The sequence below is a fragment of the Nicotiana tomentosiformis genome, chromosome 1, assembly GCF_000390325.3.
Source record: "Nicotiana tomentosiformis chromosome 1, ASM39032v3, whole genome shotgun sequence".
In the NCBI taxonomy this organism is placed as follows: Eukaryota; Viridiplantae; Streptophyta; class Magnoliopsida; order Solanales; family Solanaceae; genus Nicotiana; species Nicotiana tomentosiformis.
Window position 1 is genome coordinate 51,418,124 of NC_090812.1, and position 7,645 is coordinate 51,425,768.

A 7,645-nucleotide genomic window follows, 5' to 3' on the forward strand; every position below is an offset into this window, starting at 1 on the left:
ACAGATAGACTTATGCGTTCTAAAGAATTGGTACAATTTGTTTACTAAAGGGGCCATATTCCATGCTTATGACTAACTAAAATTCATCTGATGAAGAGAACCTTTCATTTATATGTATCTCATGTACTTCCAAGCATCACTCAGCGAACTTAGAGGAATCTTCGATGGTACATTGGTGTCCTTTTCATTTTGATTAAACCATGTTGTACAGGTTTCAGTGCTTAGGAGTACAAAGAAGCATGGTAAAACAGCAATAGGTGAGTTTGCAGCACGAGTCAGTCTTGCAGCCAAGAAAATGTAGGGTTGCAGCCGGAAAACAGTAAATGGCGACCTTCCTCTTCAATGGCATCATCATGTGGACATGCTATCGTATAATCTGAATCGCGAGGAGGACTAAAGTGCATTTTCCTTAATGTTGGGGAATTTATTTCATCTGGAGTTTTTTTGCATAAAATGTCGGGGAATTTGATTTGTATACTCTCAAAACCACATTTTAGACAGATAACCAAAGATGTAATTTACTTAAATTGCACTAGCTAGCTCCCTGAAATCCATTTATATGGATCTAATACACTTCTAAGCATCATTGAAGTTCGAGGAATCTTTGATTGTAAAGGTGTCCTTTTCATTTTGATTAAAACATGTTGTAAAGGTTTCAGTGCTCAGGAGTACAAAGCAGCATGGTAAAAGGGATAATAATATAATCGTATCATCACCAAAAAAGAATAACTTATTTTTGATATTAATATTACAAAACCATATTTTGCGAACTGACGTCGCCGTATTATTTAGACTTGTGAACTGTTGTTCTTTTCCTAGGAATTACTAGGGGTGTACAAAGAAAATCGATAAACTGCATCAAACCAATAATTCGAGTCAAACCGGAAAAAAAATCCGATGTGATTTGGTTTGGTATTGAAAAATAAAACTCGACCATAATTGGTTTGGTTTGGTTTTAATTAAAAAAAGTCAAATCGAAACCAAACCAACCCGATAACACATTTATATAATTTTTAAAAATATTTTATACATATAAATATTTATTATAATGTAATTTATAAATATTTCTTAAACTTTTTCATAGTTTTATCTTTTAACGTATTATTTCAAGTTTAGACTTAACATTCTTGAATGGTAAATAAATTTTATAGCCCATAAATATAGTAACTCAAACAAAGTTCAAATCAATACTAATGCTAACAAAAGAAATTCAATTAAATACTAGGAATGACGATAGTGTTGGATAATTATTTTAGTTTTACATTGGTTTATAATGAAAATGCATAACTTAGTTTATCTTTTTCTTTAGTGCTTAGTGATGTAATTAATATTAGTACTTATTAGGTATACTTATTTTAGCATGACCTATATAGTATTTTAGATTATGTTAATTTTTATTATGGCTTATTAATTAGCAATATTTATTTTATGTAATTTTATTATTTTATCTTTGTTGTTGAATATTTTTGTATAATGCTATGACTTATCTCATATTATTGTGTTAGTTTTTTGAAAAACATATTATATAGTTGTATTTCAGTAAGGACTTAAGAAATATTTGGAGCACAACTTACATATTTTATGCTATGAAGACTTTACCGGAAAAAAATTCGAAAACCTGAAAAATCCGAGAAAAATCGAGATTGAAAAACCCGACTTTGTTGGTTTGGTTTGGTTTATAAATTTAAAAACCCGACACCATTGGTTTGGTTTGATAATTGAAAAATTCGAATCAAACCGACCTATGTCCACCCCTAGGAATTTCTCATACGTAACATAGCTAATTCACCTCCTTTCCGAATAACTATAATCACCTCCAATCCCAATTATTTCTATATCATATATTATAAATACAAACTTCTTTCTAGTCACTTTGTATTTATTCCCCAATAGTCACTCTGTACATAAGGTGGTCGCTAAGTTTGTTGGTCTTTCTTTTAGGCTCAGAATCAAAACCAAGTCTCTATTAATTTATAAGTAAAAATTGCATGGGGCGCACTATTTGGTTGCCCCTTTTAAACTTATACTCGTTTTATTTTTCCGTTTGCATCCGTACACATTTTTTTTGTTAAAAGCATTTTAAAAAGACGATTTTGCCCTTCTTTAATAAAAGACTATTGACAAAACTGTAGACTGCAAGGCAAAACTTCAGCATGTTTTGGTATGAAATTTTAGCAAATGAACTAAATAACTTCAACATGCATTAGAAAAACACTAATTAGAAAATTACATACTGCAAGACAAAAACTTAAGCATGTTTAGTTTGAAGTTTTAGCAAATGAACTAAAAAACTTCAACTTGTTTAGACTGAAATTTCGGATAAAACTCATGATAAAACTGTAGACTGCATGACAAAATTTCAGCATATTTTGGTATGAAGTTTTAGCAAATGAACTAAATAACTTCAGTATGGATTAGCAAAAACTCATTAGAAAATTATATACTGCAAGACAAAAATTTAAGCATGTTTAGTCTGAAGTTTTAGCAAATGAACTAAATAACTTAAGCATGTTTATTCTAAAGTTTTAGCAAAATGAATTAAAAAACTTAAGCATGTTTAGTCTGAAGTTTTAGCAAATGAACTAAATAACTTCAGCATGCATTAGCAAAAACTCATTAGAAAATTACATATCGCAAGACAAAAAATTAAGTACGTTTAGTCTGAAGTTTTAACAAATGAACTAAATAACTTAAGCATGTTTAGTCTGAAATTTTAGCAAATGAACTAAAAAAATTAAGCATGTTTAGTCTGAAATTTTAGTAAATGAACTAAATAACTTAAGCATGTTTAGTCTGAAGTTTTAGCAAATGAACTAAAAAACTTAAGCATGTTTAGTCTGAAGTTTTAGCAAATGAACTAAATAACTTCAGCATGTTTAGACTGAAGTTTCGGATAAAACTCATGACAAAACTGTAGACTGCAGGATAAATAATTTCAGCATGCATTAGCATGAAATTTTAGCTTCAATGTGAAACAACTTCATGCTATATTAGTATGATGTTTTAGCTTCAACATGAAATAATTTTATGCTACATTAGCATGGAGTTTTAGCTTTAAGGTGAGAGGAGAGGAGGAGATCTCACGCGATTAATGCGTGATGCAGGTTTTATATCTTTTGTCAGAGGTTTAATTGCCATATCACTACTAGAAATTCAGCAAAAACCGACCAAGGTCGACCGACCAACTTTGGTCGGTCAAAAAACCGACCAAAAAACTGACCAAAGTTGGTCGGTTTTTCAAAATATTTTATTTTTTAATTTTTTTTACGAAACCGACCAACTTTGGTCGGTTTTCTTTGGCGCAAAAATGCGGGAAACTATTTTTGAGTCCCGCGAAATTTATTTTTCAACAAACCGACCAACTTTGATCCATTTTTCAATTAAAATAAATACAAATTAATATTAAAAAAACCGACCAACTTTGGTCGGTAATTTTACTTTTTAATAAAATCAACCAACTTTGGTCGGTTATTTTCATGCGAAAATACAATTAAAGAGTATAAATGAAATAAAAGACAGTCTTAAAACAAAATGCACCAATGATCTAGTGGTAGAATAGTATCTTTCCATAGTACAGACCCTGATTCGATTCTCAGATGTTGAATCTTTTGATTACATAATTAAAATACCGACCAACTTTGGTCGGAAAAAACCGACCAACTTTGATCGTTTTTTTTTTGCAATTCACTTATAGAAACATAAGTAAGCACTTTTCAAAATTTCGCACATAGCGGAAGTTTAGTATATGGTACTACCTTGTTTTGTTTAAATCCATGCTCCTCCTTCCAATTCACAGAGTGATAATGTCTTAAATGTGCTATTAACACTACAACAAATTCGACTATCTGTGATAAATTGTTTTGTCACCTAAAATTCATATTTCGTCACAAATGACTTTTTGTGACAAAAAATTTTTTGTCAATCTTTTGTCCGTAAAACACCGTCACTAATAATATATGCAGACAACTTTTGTGTTTCGTCGCTAAATAGAATTATATTAACTACGACATATTTTTTCGTCCCCAAAGTGATAGTATTTATGACAGTTATTTGTCAGAAAAAGTATTAAAAAATCGTAGTTGATACTATATTTTCGTCACTAAAAAGATCATTAATGCCGACAAAAATATTTGTCATTAATTATTTAGTTTAATTAGTGATAACATAAATTGTCTCTGAAGTATTATATATTTCATAGTTAAACATTCACAATTTCATCACTAAAGAATGCCTTTTAGGTACAAAAAAGTATTTCGTCCCTAAATGTATATATTAGTGACAACTTTGCTTTTATAAATAAGGTTTACAATTTTATAGCTAAAACTATCATCTCATCACTAAAAATATGAATGTTACCAACAAAACAAAAATGTCACTATAAATCGTCATGATTAGTGACAATTACTATTGTCAAAAAATACAAAGATAATTTGTAGTCAAAGAATATAGCATATTATTGATAAGGCAATTCTGGGACAAACACTATTTTTTGTCACATTATGACAAACTAATACGTCCTACAATAAGAATATAATTGTCTTGAAAAGTACAATATAATCTAATCAGGGTTGCATCTTTCTTCTCTTTTGTGAGGTCCTTCCACTTGTTCGAGAAGTTATTCCCAGCTCGTTTGATAGCTTTGTTGATGGAATTGCCTTGATTGACCTCCATTTACCAACTCGGATCTCTAATACTTTTCTCCCAAAGACTTATTTATTTCTCAAGGCTTTTCTTCTAGCTTTTCTACAATCTTCTTTGATTCCAATTGAATCTGCATTTATTTATGAAAAAATCAATTCAAAAGACTATTTACAATGCAATATATATATATATATATATATATATATGGAGCATATATATTAGTAGTAATTTCTAAATTACAACTGAATTTTATCATTACAAACTTTAACATAAGAGAAAGTTTACCAAGTCCTAGTATATCATCACAAAGTTTATATCCACAAACTACTCTACATGGCAGCATAAACTATATCCATATATTCGGTATTACTATCAAAATGTAAGGTAACCTATGTAGACTTTCTCACATTAGACTCAAACCTGTTGTGAACTAAAAAAGCAATTACATGTAGTTATTGTTTATACCTTCATTCATTCATTTTATTGACAAGAAAAAAGAAGATAGAAGTTTCAAAAAATAAAATCCAAGCAATCGTTTAAACAATGAGATAGCAGCTATATAAACAACACTAAAGTGCTTTACCGAGTGGGATATAGATTTTTTAACAGATAATTCAATTGGACTCCTTTGACTTTAATTTTAATATATTGAAATTATCTACAGAAAATTAACAAAGGAGCCAGAAGGTCTACATGTCTACAATAAGAACTTCATTCAATTCTCTGTGTCCCAAAACAGAAGGTTGTCAAGTTCAATAGAAGTTGCCTAAATTCAAAGAATTAGGCAGGAAAAAAAACTCTACACCAGATGAATACATCACCCAATGACATTAACTTAAAAAATGCATATCACCATACACAAGAGACCATTGAAAGCAAACTATGGTTTTCTATTACCAAGAAATGCACAGCCTTAGCTTTTCTATATTAGCAAAGATGTTGCACATGTGTTTTTATACTTATAATGCTACACAACACAAGATGCAAGCATTCTTGTAATATTATCTCTACCAAAAGCAAGGAAATTAGGAGAGCACATTGCTTAAACTAAATTACTAAGATTGTCCACTAAAGAGCTTTCAAAAAAGAGTTAATACATTTGAAACGAAGAAATAAAGAAGCTTCAAACAAATGAATTTAATGTAATGCCAATATTAGGTACTGCCAATATTTCCTTTCCTACAACAATTTGGTCAACTTCTATATGAATATGAACATGAATTCATCTTCAAGTTCATATTTAGTGCTTATCTCTAACAGAGTTCCTGAGGGTGTGCACTAAATCCTTACTCTTCCCAGAAAATGTATCATCGAAGATGAAACTAGAGGGTATAAAATACAGCTAAACACAATCAAAGAGCACAGACCACCGTGGAAACAGAGCTTCAACCTCCAAACATTACTCTAATATACAAAAACTCGTATTGCCTATGCAAATAGAGGGATGATATCTATAGTGAAATACTTGTCTAGTAACAATTTCTAAAGGAAAAGGACATACACAAGAATTAGGACGAAGCTTGCTATTCTCCAAAATGTAACCTACTATGAGAACAACTGAAACTTAAATAAAACTAGCTTAGAGTTTCAAGCCCTAATTTTACTTTGATGGAATTGTAACCCTGTAACCGGGCACTGAAAGAATTTTGTCGAACGAGATAACTAGTCAAGAGAATAATATAATAGAAATATTGATGAAAGTAGAAAGAAATAGTGTGCTTGTGAAAAACTCACTTGAAGGAAAAGAGAAGCCTGACTATCGTGAAAATGGCGTCAAACGGATCTACGTCGCAAAGCTCTGCCGTTTCTGCAGAACCCTCCAAAGCATGCCACAACCTATAATTATACTTGGAAAAAGTTAATCCTTTTTGAATTGAAACATGAATTGAGAATACTGATTTTTATAATTAAATCTTTGATTTCTTCAGGAAAATTCTCAGATCTAGCATTCTGAGTCATTAAGTTTTTCTCTCTAGGGATGATGCATTCGAATTGCGAAAAATATGTTTACATGAGAAATCAAAGCCCTAAACTTGAAATAACTGTAACTAGAGAGAGGAAGAAGTTTGGTGAAGGCCGAGTAACCTACTTAGCAGCTCTGAAGTTTGGTGAATTGGAAGTTTGGAACAAAAGAGGGACGGGTTAGGCAAAAAAAAGAGGGAAATTTTGCCGCCTAACATTTTTGCGAAAGAATTGAACCAACAATGTAAATATTTTTGGTAACAATGGAAATATATTGTTGCTAATTTATTTTGTATTTAAATTTTATTATAATACCCACAAAATATGGCAACAAGATCAAAATATTTGGTAACAAGAAAAAACTTCTGGGTAAAATTTTTACTCTATACGACAACATAAAGTTGTTCCACTTATATAAGTATATTTAGCAACATGACGAGCGCAAAATCGGTGTATAAAACGTATGCTCGCTAGTCAAAGATAGTATAGTATTAAATCGTCTCCACAGGAATTGGTTTAAATAATGTTCTAATAAATCTTCAGCTCAACAATATCCAGGATAATAAACCTTTGATTTATGTTATTATCGACTACAAATAAAATATTATCAATTGTAAGAAAACTAATGACACTTTAATGATTAGTAGCAACAATTGAATATCAGTGTCAGAAGTGGGTTGTGACAAGATATGTGATCAACTATTATTCCGGATAACTCTGCATTAAATTCATTCTTAACTTCTATTGATTCCGTCGATTTCAACAGATGATTGATTAGGCTACTTTAAGGATTCAAATTCTTCTTTGCGAATGAATGTGATTCCTTTAATCAGCCTAATAACAGGTCCTATGAATATATGCTAAAAAATAGTGAATGAATGATCTTTCGAAGAACACCTCTCGGTTATTCTTCTAAACTGGGTTAATTGATAACTCTCTAAGCTCTTTCGATTACCTAGAAGAGGCGTAAAATCAACCCAAATAAGATGGCACAATGCAAATAGCAGCAACACTTCTCTTTCGATTAAAGTAAAACCACAAT

At 30.6% G+C, this 7,645-nt stretch overlaps 1 long non-coding RNA gene across 1 annotated transcript; it reads right to left on the bottom strand.

Moving 5' to 3' along the window:
* Positions 1–4,429: 4,429 nt before the first annotated feature.
* On the bottom strand, positions 4,430–6,700 carry LOC138896922 (uncharacterized). The gene is made up of 2 exons (XR_011410532.1): positions 6,376–6,700; positions 4,430–4,771 (listed from the first exon to the last, which is right to left on the bottom strand). It is a non-coding gene; the product is annotated as an uncharacterized lncRNA (long non-coding RNA).
* Between the last annotated feature and the right edge of the window lie 945 nt (positions 6,701–7,645).